General features: G+C 42.9%; 1 long non-coding RNA gene across 1 annotated transcript in view; it reads right to left on the bottom strand.

Moving 5' to 3' along the window:
* The window catches only part of LOC307206594, a 42,105-nt gene extending 35,079 nt beyond the window's left edge, over positions 1 to 7,026 (bottom strand). Inside the window, exon 1 of the long non-coding RNA XR_013834397.1 lies at positions 6,902 to 7,026. This is a non-coding gene — a long non-coding RNA (uncharacterized lncRNA). The remainder of the gene's footprint in view (positions 1 to 6,901) is intronic.
* Positions 7,027 to 15,005: the final 7,979 nt, after the last annotated feature.

Genomic DNA, 15,005 nt, shown 5'->3' with positions numbered 1-15,005 from the left:
CCTTTGGTAATTTCAGACTCCTGTGTTATATCAGGCCTGCACAACTTTTGACCGACCGAGTCAAAGAGTGTCAGTCAGACTTATAATGTGGCTCACAATGGTTGTTTTCAAAAATGGATGGACTGTAAAGAATCTAGCAAGGGGTGGGTTACGGTTGGTACAGGGCTGTAGAAGGCACTGGTGCTATACTGTGTGCTTGCTTCAACAGATTGCCAGATTTACGTATAAGCTAAACAAGCTACAGCTTAGGGCCCCACTCTCTTGGGGGGGGGCCCAAAAAATTTAAAGGAAAAAAAACCTGGATCAGTTGTACATTTCCAAAATATAAGATAAAAAACAAATAAAATATAACCTACCTACAGCAACAGTGTTTTGTGTTGTGTAGGCTCCTATGATGGAAGTCATGGGCCCCACCTGTTCACCTGCTCCCTAAAATATCACTGGTTTGCTCCTTTCTATATATAGGGTGCCTACATTGTGCGTGGACTTTTTAACAATTATTTTGATAAACTACATATTTTGTTATGTGCAAATGGCTTGAGATACCTATGAGGCCCATAAATTACCATATAGCATATATTCAACGCAAAAAACAGGGACAATTTGTTGTTGACAAAGGACAGCTGGACACATAAAGGGCCCCATTACCTTCAGGAGCTGAGATCCTCATCAAACCTAAATCTGGCCCTGTTGATATATGAGAAGAAGAAAAACCCATGCATGTCTGGTACACAGTCTGAATCCCATTGAGGTCAATGGCAAATGATATATTCATTTGAATGGAGCTGAAATGCATAGTTGCTAATATTTGACATAGATGCCAACTAATATACTTGTTGTGTGACCAGGGTGGGCATGTGGTAAACAAGGCAAACTGTATTTTATTTTTATTTATTGAATTTATACACTGCCCTATGCCCCCAGGTCTCAGGGTGGTCCACAGAATAAAATCAGAATATAAAACCACAAAATACATGATCAAAATAAAAACAACAACTCAATAAAACGCACCCCCATTTCTATGATATCAGGAATTATAGCTTACCAAAGATGTTTGGAAATACTGACTTCTGAATATATATTTCTTTACAGGTCAGATACTGATTTTTTTATTATTATTTATTATTTATTATTATTTACATGCTGCCCTTAGTCAAAAGACCATGGGGCGGTTTAGTGACATAATAAACAACAACGTACACAGGTGACATAATAGCCATAAAATAACAATAAACAAATAAAATAAAATAAGTATATAAATACTAGTCAGAATAACCAATTCATAATAAGGACCAGTAGCAAATTATTCACAAAGTCAGCCCAGTAATAAACACCACCACTCAACCCCTGAGAGTCTGATAAAATAAATTATTATCTGCTTACCTCAGGTGCAGCTAGACTACATAATGCATATTTAACAATAGCAGCTATATATATAAAAAGATTCAAAATCCCCAGCAGCATACCTAAAGCGCAGAAGCCGTATACAGCGTAAAACATACAAAGTGTGCATAGTTGATTTTGTAAAGCCAGACCATAGACTTCACTTCCAGTATTATAAGAATCTCCAAATTTAGCACACGCTAGGAAAGGAAGTGAGAGCTGGAAGTGAGAGCTGAACCATAAAGAAGGCTGATCATCGAAGAATTGATGCTTTTGAATTATGGAGGAGACTCTTGAGAGTCCCATGGACTGCAAGAAGGTCAAACCTCTCCATTCTTAAGGAAATCAGCCCTGAGTGCTCACTGGAAGGACAGATCGTGAAGCTGAGGCTCCAAGACTTTGGCCACCTCATGAGAAGAGAAGACTCCCTGGAAAAGACCCTGATGTTGGGAAAGATGGGGGGCACAAGGAGAAGGGGACGACAGAGGACAAGATGGTTGGACAGTGTTCTCAAAGTGACCAGCATGAGTTTGACCAAACTGCGGGAGGCAGTGGAAGACAGGAGTGCCTGTCGTGCTCTGGTCCATGGAGTCACGAAGAGTCGGACACGACTAAACGACTAAACAACAACAACAGGAAAGACATCAGGTCCATTTCCAATATTAAGGAAATGTATCAAGGACACAATAAAGTTCAGCTGAAAACTGATCAAAATGATAAGGGGAAACGTCAGTAGCCTCTCTAGGTATTAAGAAAATAGGTATTGCACGACTGGAAAAGTTGCAAAAAAGTGCTGTGGGTAGGAAAAGAACAATGCTTATGGTCGTAATGGGATAAGCTCTTAGAAGTCATGGTGCTGGATTTGGACCTGAGTCATGTCTTGAATTATCCTAAGATAGCAATTGTAGCAAATCACATATGTGAAGACGTCAGAAAACTGGATGCAAATATATGTATTTTTTCAACTTGAGAAGCATGAAATGTCTTGGGAAAAGCTCAGAGTCTTTGCAGGATCCATTTCTCATATTTGTTATCTGACTCTTCCAACATATACCAGTAACTGCTGTTTATATAACACATTTTAAACACTTCATGTACATTACTTTAGGAATCTGAACAACACTCTTGCAAGGGAGGCCAGTGTTATTATTCCCCAATAACGGATGAGTTGCTAAGGCTATGAGGAAGTGGTTTGTCTAAGGCTCATCCAATGAGTCGGGGGGGGGGGGAATGGGATCTGAACAAAGGATTCAAAATCTTGACCACTGCCAAATACTTACTCTCAACTTTGGGGCTTTAGTTAACATCCTCAGGTATTCTCTGGCCACTTCCCTCTCCAGTTCTCAAAGCAGAAAAATGTTACAAATTTATAAATCCATCTGTTTTAGAGATGGGAATGCAATTTGGTTCCGTCGGCATTTTAATGCAAACCTACCTAATTCGCATGTCTCAAATCTATACTGCAACCAAAACATGGCTATCCTTTGCAATGTGTGCTTCTCCGAATTTTGTAATGTGGTTCTCTGACCAAAATATGTGCTTCCATTAGTATCTCCAAATGCAAAAGAAGACAGGGATCCTTTTTGTGTGTGTGATTTGCTACTGTTCTGTAGAAAAGGGGATTTGAGAAGGTACAGCAGTGCAGGAAACCTGTTTGACTTTGCAACTGGACACCCTAGCAATAACCACATGGCAAACAAGAACAAGCAAATTCCTCTTCTTCTTTTTTCAGTGTTATGGCAAACACCATGCTACCCGTGCAGTGCCAGATTTCTGTATAAGCTAAACAAGCTATAGCTTAGGGCCCCAGCCCCCCCCCCAAAAAAAATTAAAGGAAGAAAACCTGGATGCACAATTCCAAAATATAAGACAAAAAACAAATAAAACAAAACCTACATACAGCAACAGTGTTTTGTGTTGTGTCAGCTCCTACGATGTAAGTCATGGGCCCTGCCTGCTAGCCTGCTCCCTAAAATATCACTGGTTTACTCCTTTCTATATATAGGGTGCCTACATTCTGCATGTGCAAATGGCTAGAGATACCTATGAGGTCCATAAATTACCATATAGCATATATTCAACACAAAAAACAGTGACAAATTGTTGTTGACAGAGGACAGCTGGACATAGAAAGGGCCCCATTACCTTCAGGAGCTTAGGTCATCATCAAACCTAAATCCGGCCCTGTACCCATTTCTGTGCCAGTGTGGAACATTGATTAGTGTGTTGAACTAATTCCTGGGAGACCAGGGTTCAAATCTCCACTAGGCCATGAAGCTCCACTAGGCCTGGTCTCAGCCTAATCTACCTCACAGGGCTGTTGTGGGGGTTAAAGGAGGACGGCCATGTCCGCCTTGGGGGAAAAGTTGGGATGGAAACACGAACAAAAAAATAAATAAAACTGTGCTAGCTGTAATATAATGCGTTGCATCCAACTAAATGATACTTGGGGTAGACCCATTGAAATGAATGAACCTAAGTTATAATGCGATCCTAACCATGTCTGCACAGAAGTTAATCCAACTGGGGCTTACTCCCAGGTAACGAGGAGCTTAGGGCTGCAGCCATAGTCCTGCCCATTCTACTCTAAGTATGACTAACATTATACAACCCAATTATTCCCAGAATATATATATATTTAAGTTGCCCAAATAAGAACAATGATAAAAATCGTGCCACCTACAAAGAGCTGTTTCTCCCAAGGAGGTTAGAATATCAACTGATCAGCATGAGCGAAAGCCTGCAATTAACTCATTGCTAAATTAAATGTTGGACGTGGAAAATGTGTTTCGAGTTGAAAGGGAGAAAAGGCAAACATTCCCATGCCACGCTCAAGTTTCATTTTAATCCATCCTGGATTAAAAAGAGAAAAAGACAGAAAAGTAATTATATAAAATAAAATGTTGCAACGAGGTGCATTTCTTTCTCTTTAATAAGATCCCAATGCAAAAAAGTCTAAAAAAGAATGGCAACTCTAAGCAACTCAAACCCAGTAGCATTTTTCAAATGCCACCCCCCCAAAGGCAAATTTATGGAAGAAGAAGAAGAAGAAGAAGAAGAAGAAGAAGAAGAAGAAGAAGAAGACACAGAGAGAAAAAGGTTAATTGGGATTGTACATTTATGTGCATCCTTACACCCTCCCAAACAAAATTAAATTTCTAAAAAACCAGTGGAGATTCTGTAGTGCATATTTGCTTATTCACTAATAAATAATGTAATTATCACTCCCCATATCTTTCCAAGAGGCAAAACAGGAGTAGGGATGAGAGCAAACAAGCAGGAGTCATGTCAGAAGACAAGGACCAGCTGCTGTTGCTACCATACGGAGAAGATGCCTTCAGTTCTAGTGGTGGTTTCCCGCCCCCGCCCCCCAATTTAAGGGTCAAAATCAGACATGGGAGAGCTAAGGTAGATAGGCAAATCTATCAATCTCAGTTTCTCATTTTTGCAGCCTTCAGTTCAGCTCTGTACATTTCTGCTTCAGTTTGCAGTTGTTGGTTTTTTTGAAGTCCTCACAAAAATTCACGTTTTAATGCGAATTTCTCCTAATAGGCACCTTTTCCTATGGAAATTTGCCTGATTCACGCCAATGTTATTTTCACTAACATAGGCACAATTGGGGTGCTCCATGATAGGATTCACAGAAATGCAGATTTTGAAGGATAGCTCTGTGCCGGTTCACACATCATTTGGGAAAGTCTGAATTGGATAGGTTCACATTAGAATTTGAATTTGAAATGTACCAAATTTTTCTCCCAGCCCTAGTGGCAGCAACTACAGCTCTGTAACCATGTATATTTGTGAGATTGTGGGGTAGTCTAAAACACATACAATATTAATCAGTCCAGTGCTTTTCTTCCAACCAGCTGATTTCAACATTTGGATCCAGACTGGCCAGGGCAGGGGGAATTCAAATGATCTTGAAGCTTTCAAGGAAGTAAGACAGGAGAGGGAGAATTGCACTTTCTTCCTCCACATGCTCCTCTTAATGTTCAGATCATGAAACAAATGGTTAATGATTGAACAAGTTTTCCCAGGGCAAAATCAGCTGTGCAGATTAAACTTCTTGGTACCCTCTCACCAATTCTTCAGCTCTGATCTGGCTGTGGCAAGTAGTGACTAAGACTGCAACCTTGTTGTATAAAGTGAGTAATAAATGTTGGAAATGTAAAGAAGGAGAAGGAACATTTTACCATATGTGGTGGGAATGTAAAAAAGTGAAAAACTTCTGGGAAATAATATATAATGAGATGAAAAAAATGTTGAAATATACATTTATTAAGAAACCAGAAGCATTTTTATTTGGCTTTGTAGGAGATGATATAAAAAGAAAGGATTGTAAATTATTTCTATATGCAATGACGGCAGCAAGAATATTACTGGCACAAAATTGGAAACAAGAAGAATTACCGACAAAAGAAGAATGGAGGATGAAACTGATGGACTATGCAGAACTAGATAAATTAACAGGAAGAATTCGAAATCTGTGGGACCAGAGATTCACAGAAGACTGGCATAAATTTACAGATTATTTGGAGAGTAATTGTGAGGATCATATTATGCTCGTAGGTTTGCGAGAAGTTTCGTAAGGTGGACTATTTGAAACATTGCAAAAAAAAAAAAAGGTAACGAGGGGGACTGTTAGTTAAGATGATTAAAGGCAATAGGAATTTAAGAAATGCAGAATAAGTGATAAGAACGGAAGACCATCAGAGGGGCTGATGGAAGTCCAAAAAGATTGTATAAGATGCGAAGTTCTGTTGTATGAATGATAACTAATATGTAAAAATCAATAAAAATTATATTTTTTAAAAAAGACTGCAACCTTGTGCACACTCAACCTGAGAGTAAGTCACAGGAAACACTATCAGATGTCAATCCAAGCAAACAGGCATGGGATTGGGCTGTCCCATTGAATGCAATGGGGGGTTAGACAGGTTATGATGAACATCCTATTGCTTTCAGTGGAGCATCATCTCAGCTAATCTTTATCTAGATTGAGGCCATCATGTCTTGCAAATATTCCTTAGGGAACAGCAGCTTGCGAAACGTCTAAACGGCACACATGCACCTTGCCTATGTTTCATCAAGGCAGGATAGCATCTTTTTAATCTCTTTCTGAGATTCAAAAGTTAGTATGCCTATTTCATTAAGCAATAGGTCTTTAAGTACATATTATATTATACAATCCCTTCCAGACTAAATATTGCACACATAAAACAAAGCAGGGAGAATGCGAGTGCACCTGATTTTATTACCTCGTTCTAAATGAGTCAGCTTATTTATCCTTCAGGGGACAATCCCCAACACACAGGCTATTGGACACAGTGGAGTTACCTTCCAAGCGAACATATATAAGGCAAATTGCACTGTAAAAGTCTAATGAAAAACCTAAGCGTCTCTGTGCCAGCCACAAGCACAGCAACACCCACTGGCTTTTCAACTCCAAGAGCGAAAGAGAAGGACTCTACCAATAATATTCTAAGAGATTAGTAACGCAAAGGCAATTGAGCCCTACCTTCAGCGAAAAATCCCAGAGCCATGTGAAGAGGAGATAAATTGTGGGAACCAAAAGGAAATCATCCACTCATCTTGAGAATTCGGCTCATAAGAAAATGTTGTAAGAGCCCAGAAGCTAGTTCATGCTCCGGGGGGGGGGGGGGGGGGACGGGACAAAACCTACCAGAGTAAGGAAGTCAGAGCTGATCTATGATTCAGCCTAACATCTGATTTGCAAAGATAATTGGGAGCCTGGCATTAAATGCATCGAGATTTCCCCACCATGTGCATACATATGCGTATTTATATACAAATTGTGTAAGCAATGCTTTTTAGTTACACACACACACACACACACACACACACACACACACTGAATTGTATTTTATTTCAGCAACGCTTTATTATGCGTATCTGTTTATACACAGAGATGAACCAATATATCTTCATTCTCAGGATCAGAGGTGGGTGGGGAACCAGTGATCCCTGAAACAAGCATTTTGTGAAAGTGCTCATTGTGGGTTTGTATATTTTGGGGAGAAAGGGACAGATATTTTGCCAGAAGGTGTATAAATTGCAGAATTGAACTCGTGATGATAATGAGCACTACAAAAAGCCGTTTACTAGGCTGATTGCTCTAATTTTAAACCTGTTTTCAGCCTTTCCCAGTGATTAGCATTGTATGGAAGTAAAAAACGAAATAATACCACACAACACTAAGCCCCAGGGGAAATACAGTTTATCAACAGAAAGCAGATTGCAGTGCGATCCTATACATGTCTGTTCAGGTAGAAATTCCATTGAGTTCAATAGGGCTTACTCTGAGTTATTTTGGCATAAGATTTCAGTTTTAGCAGCATATTGAGGCAGCAATCCTGTACTCGTGTACCTGGGAATACGGTAAGTTCCACTGGACCTAATAGGAATTACTTCTGAGTAGACAGGTTAGCTCAGTTGGTTAGAGTGTGGTGTTGATAATGCCAAGGTCAGATGATCCACCACAATCAATCTCTATAGGATTGCACTCTTGGAGCATGTAAAGATAGGAAAATGGAAGATTTTCTGCTCTTCATTTTAAAGAATTTGCAGCACCAAGTTCCCAGCTATGCTTCTGGGTGATTAACAACTCTGAGACCCTTCCATGAGGCTGAAATGTCATTGCAATGCACCATGGGGAGGGCAAATGCATTTTCACATATCCATCTCAATCAAAAACCTACCTCTGTTTTATAATCACGCACTTACATTTAACTTTCATTCTCTCTGACTCATCCTTTTTAATTTAGTTGCTGGGATTTCCCCTCTTCAGCCCCTGTTTCAATAGTTTACCCGGGGTTCAGGCAGCTACAATTTTTAGGGTTTTCAAGGAAGCTTAGTTGTGCCAGCTGTCTGAAGCAAAAAAAATAAAAAACAAAAAACCAGATGAATACTTTTAGGAGCTGTTGGGCATGTAGGAAATTTCTTTGTGAATTATTTTTTAAGGACGTGCCAAGGCATTGCTTTAACTCTACTGCCATTCCTTGCAGGAAGAGGATGAAAATAGCAGAAAACCTGAATCCATCAAAGGTAATGACCTAGTTCCACTGATGTAAAGGGGGTAGAGGCTCAAGCATCACGGCATATGGGGCCCTGCCTCACCAACCCCAGCTGGTCATCAGCCAGCCCCCACCTATTTGCCTTTTCCCTGCCAGCTCTCTCCTCCAGTGTGGTGTAGTGGTTAAGAGTGGTAGATTCGTAATCTGGGGAACCGGGTTTGCATCCCCGCTCCTCCACATGCAGCTGCTGGGTGACCTTGGGCCAGTCACACTTCTCTGAAGTCTCTCAGCCCCACTCACCTCACAGAGTGTTTGTTGTGGGGGAGGAAGGGAAAGGAGAATGTTAGCCGCTTTGAGACTCCTTTGGGTAGTGATAAAGCGGGATATCAAATCCAAACTCCTCCTCTTCTTCTTCTTCTTCTTCTTCTTCTTCTTCTTCTTCTTCTTCTCCTTAGTCTCTGTGTTGCCTTTGGAGAGCTCATCAGGGAAGTGGATAGGGCCAAAACTGGAACCAGCTGGCTCAGCCTGATATAGGCTGACGGCTTCACCTATTGGTGCCCTCTCTGCTTTCTGACCGACAGTCCCAGTGACCTTCAGCCAACACTGGGCAGGGGAGTAGGAAGGAGGGGCGGTGGGGGCGGCCTGCAATGGGTATCATCCCAGAGGGGGGTGTGTGACACCCCCCCCCGGGCAGATTGCTGCTGCACCACTCGCCCCCAGGTGGATTGACACCGCGCCATTCACCCCTCGAGCAGATCGCTGCCACACCACTCGCCCCCCTGGGTGGATCGCCGCCATGCCAAATGCCCCCTGGGTGGATCGCCACTGTGCTGATCACCCCTTGGGCAGTGTTAGTTTCTGTTTCCCACTGTGCAGCTGCTGGGAGTCACAGAACTCTGTTTACATTCCAGAGACAGTCCAGACTCTTGGAAGTCTCACGGGAAGGTAGACGGGATGTGACGTTAGTGGTTTCCTTTGTTCCTTTGTTCCTTTGTTTCAGTTGCTCTCTGGTTTCATCGAGAGAGGATGTCTTTTCTGTTCTGCGTAGTATAGAAATAAAACTCTTTGCAATGTAGCCAAACCTCTCGACTCTTCCCTGTGCTGGGAACCCTGCTGGATAGAATGTGCTTGAAGCCTTATCAAAGGCTGAGGTCATTAAACACGTCGGAGGCGATTTCAAAGGCCCAGCTCGGAGGAAGATGAGGCCTTATCGGCTTGGCCGAGCGGAGTTCCGACAGGCAGATCACTACCGCAGCAATTGTCCCCCTGGGCGGATCGCCCCACCCCCGGGTGCACGGCATTTATGCCGCTCTGGGTGGCCGAGCAGCTAGCTCTGCCACTGACACTATGCAGGGGGAATTAAGACAGAGCCAGAAGCAGCTTGTCAGGTGGTATGGAGCCGCCACACTACCTTCCCAGCAAGTGGATCATTGTGGCTTACCTGAAGGGTCAAGGGGGACAGACAAGGCAGCAGGGTAGTCAGCCCAGTGCAAACACAGTAGCGGAGCCAGTTTGGTGCTTCTGCACTGCGTCATCCTCCCTAGATCCTCTCCCCATTGACTTTTGGTAAGCAATAGCGACCCACCTGCTGGGAAGGTGGTGTGGTGCAGTGGTGTTGCATCCTTTGCTGGTGCCTAGAGCGCATGCGTGCATGCATGCACCAGGAAGAACCAGGGGCTGGGGGTGGAGGGTGAACAAAACCCGCTGCACCAGCCCAACACTTGCTGGCGCCAGGTGGGTGCGGAGCATGGAGGATTCACAGGGCTATGCTGTTCCACCTGCCCACCCACTCGGGGAGGGGGGCAGTCAGCCAATGCAGCCCTTAGCGAGCCTATTCTGATAAGGGAAGTGTGCCTTTCCCAAATTGTCTTCTGTTCAATGAGCTGTCCATGTCAAGTGTGGGTTAAAGGACGATATGAAAGGAGAGCAGGAAGGCTGTTATAGCTGCCCCTTAGCCGCTAGCACTTGAATCACCCACTCACAGTCTTCCCTACTGTATATAGTGAGATGTGTTGAATTCATATTAGAGCAAAGTCATTTCTAAATTGACACCTATACCTATAAGGAGCATACATAAATTGTATGCAGATCTGCATCCCTTTTCTTAGGATGATACATTTTCTGATTCTTGGCAATGTGTAAGTGGCCACCCTGGCCCAGCCCAACAAGGCTCCATTCGCCGAACTGGCAGTTGTGGGAAAGGCGATTGAAAAGTAGGGAGCAAGTGCCTTGGATCCGGATCAGGACCACAGTGGAGGGCAAAGGAGTACATGGTCACCTTAACAGAGTCTCAGTCTGGATCAGGGCATTTAGCTTCTTAACAGCCATTAACATGATTGTGTGAATGGTGTCTTGTAGAGTTTGGCCAATACCTCAACGCAGCTTTCTGGCTGTGGGACAGGGTTGGAGGAATAAAATCATTGACCAGGTCTGTAGCATCTTTCTTTCCCTTTTTCTACTTCCTCTGTAGCTCTCCATTAGTTAATATATTGAGACACAACAAACAGAAGATACTCTGCCTTTTGACACCCAGCTACTTTTTAAGCATAGTACTAGCGCGCTCATTTCCCTGATTGTTATCCTGTGAAAGATACCATCTTTAACATTTAGGCAGAAATCATGAAACCGCTTACCTGTGTATAATAATATTTAATATTTAAGCAACATGTTTAAATGTGCAGAGCACTTCACATTTATTACCTTCATAATCCAAACCACAAAAAGCAAAACACTGTCTAAGATGGCATGATGGTAGATTTGATTAAAAACCAAAAAATTAACAGGACGTAATGTATTTCAAGAAAGAGAGAGAGAGAGAGAGAGAGAGAGAGAGAGAAGGAGAGGAGAGGTTCCAACACTGAAGTTTACTCAGCTACTTTTAATTTATCACAAAAGCTCACCTTGCATTTTCTATTATCACTCGAACAACCTGTGTCTTAAGCTGCAAAGATCCTGCTTGTAGTGCCATCCACAGCTTTAGGGTTGCTCCAGATACACTTGCAGGATGACATGTGTTCCTAAAGCTATCGGGGTGTCACATATGCTCCCTCATTCAAGGTTATTTGTGTTAGCAGACCTTGCAGGGTGGGTGAATTAGATTGGAACAATCACTTAAAGTTTCTAGAGTTAAAAGGCTTTATTCATGCAGGAACTATTTATAGGATGAGTAGACATAAAAAGAGAAATAGTAGATATCTTGTCTGGAGAGAACAAACAAAATGGCTCCACTTTTAAGGGTGGAGTTAGACAAAGCAAAGACTACAAGCAAGGGGTGGCTAGATCCCAGACAAACAGTGGCTTTGTGTGGTTCAAGGTAATACATGCATTAACATGCAGTTCAGAAGAAGGAAATGTCCTTGCTTTTCTTCAACAGTTTGCAACCCAAAAACATTTGTGATGGTCACATCCTTAGTAAACCATGTGTGGTATGTAGCCTCCTACTGAAATCCTGTTACTTTTCTTAACCACAGATGTTCCTTTCGTTGTTGTTGTTATTGTTCCATTTTTGTTGTGCAAAAGCACTAGGTTCTCCTGGCAGTATGCCAAATTAAAGATGTCGCCATTCCTACATAATTCATGTTGCTGTTGACACCAACATTCTTGTAATGCAGAAACAAGGGGAGGTTAAACAAAGAAAGAGCGGAGAAGCTTGCGCTTGCCTTGATCGGTGGTGGAATGCAGAATGTAAGACAGGGAGTCAAGACAGCTGTTGCCAGGAGGTGTGTTCTCAGTACAAATCCAATTCACTTGCAGGACAGAAAGCAACCTGCATCTGAGGACTTCCTACAAATCACTCTCAATTCCAACCTGATAATTGTCACCTGCCCAGATTTTAACTTGTCTGAATTAATTTTAAGATGTATTTTAATTAATTGATGTCTGTTTTTAATGCATATTGTGTTGTTTTAAATAATAAATAATAATAATAAATTTTATTTATACCCCGCCCTCACTCCCCGGCCAGAGCTGGGTTCAGGGTGGCTAACACCAGTAAAATTACAGTAAAAACATAATAGCGGGGGGGGGGGGGGGATTTAAAATACAGGTTAAAATGCAATTTAAAATGCAGCCTCATTTTAAAAATAGCCCATAGATCAAAACCATAAGGGGAGGGAAACATAAGGGTCAGACTGAGTCCAAACCAAAGGCCAGGCGGAACAGCTCTGTCTTGCAGGCCCTGCAGAAAGATGTCAAGTCCCACAGGGCCCTAGTCTAGTTGTGACAGAGCGTTCCACCAAGACGGGGCCAGTACTGAAAAGGACTTGGCCCTAGTTGAGACCAATCTAACCACCTTCTGACTTGGGACCTCCAAAATGTTGTCATTTGTAGACCTTAAGGTCCTCTGCGGGGCATACCAGGAGAGGCGGTCCCGTGGGTACGTGGGTCCTGGGCCACATTTATGATGTTAGCCGCTCTGAGCCCGGCCTTGGCCAGGGAGGGCGGGATACAAATTAAAAATTATTATGATTATTATTACTTGGCAGGCTTCTCCAAAGCTCTACTCCCCTTCACACATGCATGCAAATAATGCTGAGCCCTAGCAGCTGTCCGGTCCTTAGGTCATTCCTGTATACTCCCTTCTTGGGTTGTTGCTACCTCGTTTGGGGGTAGTATTCCCTGCCTGCTACGGATACTGCCAGGATGATAAGAGTAATTGTTAAGTTGTGGATGAACATATCAGACGACACAGCGATTCTTCAAACAGCTCTTGTTTATTCACAGGCCAGAACAGAACTGAACTGAACTGAAGGGTTCAGTCAGCCTGCTTATATAGAGCTCCAGTACAACGTAACTGTAACTGTAAAACTATCCAATCACTGAACGTCATTTTCGATTCCTTATTTGCATAACTATCTACAGTATCCCCCTGCTGGCCCAGGGTAAGAACTTCAGTACACAACAGTAATGAAATACATTTTCCTCTCCACCCAGCCACAACCAATTTCCTCTCCCCTCCCCCCAATAATTTTATTAATCTAGATTTCCAAGATGGCCTGCAAAAGAAAACCATAAAACGAATATAAAACAGATCAAAAACATCAGAGACAAAACTAAATGAAACAATTTCCTTTTCATTTTTAATAAGAAGCTGCTGTTCGCTTTTTTTGGAAGCCTACTCACACTGTGGGGGCTGTTTCCTTATCTCTTTCTTTTTTCACCTCCCTGCAGCCAAGCACTTAAGAGAGCAGAAAGTGGGTCAAAGAGTAGTTAATTGCTCAATGTAAATCTACTCCCCCCCCAAAAAAAAATGACTCAACCCCTCTTGATGAAGTCTCCCTAGTCAGCCGTCATGCCAACAGTAAAACAGCACACTCATTACCTTTCAGACAATTAATACAAAACTCATAAGGCTCACAGTGTTCGGAATAAAATGACAACACCCATCAAATGGGAAGGCTTGAAAAGCATTTCAGGTGATGAGAGATTTATATGATGGTGTATTTCCTGTACTTGGCATAGGCAGAGAGGAAGAAGGAGAGGGTTTGTGCCATTCAATTTGTTAGTCAAATCTACTCACACACTAATTAGGGAAGGGGAGACTTCCCAGGACTGTACCATTTCAGAGTGTTGGTGAGGTGGGCACAACACATTTGAATCCTTCGATGCTCTTTAAAAAACAAAACACAAAAACACCTCTTGACATGTAGGGAAATATCATTATGGGTTCCCCAATATCCCAAGCAGATTTAGGTCTGGTCTACACATACAGAAGAGACATGGGTGACGCTGTGGGTTAAACCACAGAGTCTAGGACTTGCTGATCAGAAGGTCAGCGGTTCGAATCCCCGCGATAGGGTGAGCTCCCGTTACTCGGTCCCTGCTCCTCCCAACATAGCAGTTCGAAAGAACATCAAAGTGGAAGTAGATAAATAGGTACCGCTATGGCGGGAAGGTAAATGGCGTTTCTGTGCACTGCTCTGGTTCGCCAGAAGCGGCTTAGTCCTGCTGGCCACATGACCCAGAAGCTGTATGCCGGCTCCCTCGGCCAATAAAGCGAGATGAGCGTCTCAATCCCAGAGTCGGCCACAACTGGACCTAATGGTCAGTGGTCCCTTTACCTTTACACATGCAGAAGAATGAGGTGGTAGAGTTGCAAAGTGGAATGTTTCACCCAGTTGGGGCAGAACTATATTGCTGCTTTCAAAAGGGCATAATGAATATTAGGGAATAATAGGATGTAGGTAAAGGACTCCTGGACGGTTACGTCCAGTCGAATTCAACTCTGGGGTTGTGGTGCTCATCTTGCTTTCAGGCTGAGAGAGCCGGCGCTTGTCCGCAGAAAGCTTTCTGAGTCATGTGGCCAGCATGACTAAACCGCTTCTGGCGCAATGGAACACCATGACGGAAACCAGGGTGCACAGCAAAGCCATTTACCTTCCTGCCGCAGCGATACCTATTTATCTACTTGCCCTGGCATGATTTCGAACTGCTAGGTTGGCAGGAGCTGGGAAAGAGCAACGGGAGCTCACCCCATCGCAGGGATTCAAACCGCCGACCCTCCGATCAGCAAGCCCAAGAGGCTCAGTGGTTTAGACCACAGCGCCACCTGCATCCCTAATAGGATGTAATGGGGAGACGGGAATCATC

This window comes from Podarcis cretensis (assembly GCF_951804945.1).
Source record: "Podarcis cretensis genome assembly, chromosome: 17".
NCBI classification, from domain to species: Eukaryota; Metazoa; Chordata; class Lepidosauria; order Squamata; family Lacertidae; genus Podarcis; species Podarcis cretensis.
The sequence above is the reverse complement of the archived record's forward strand: the minus strand, read 5'-3'. Positions and strand labels throughout refer to the sequence as shown.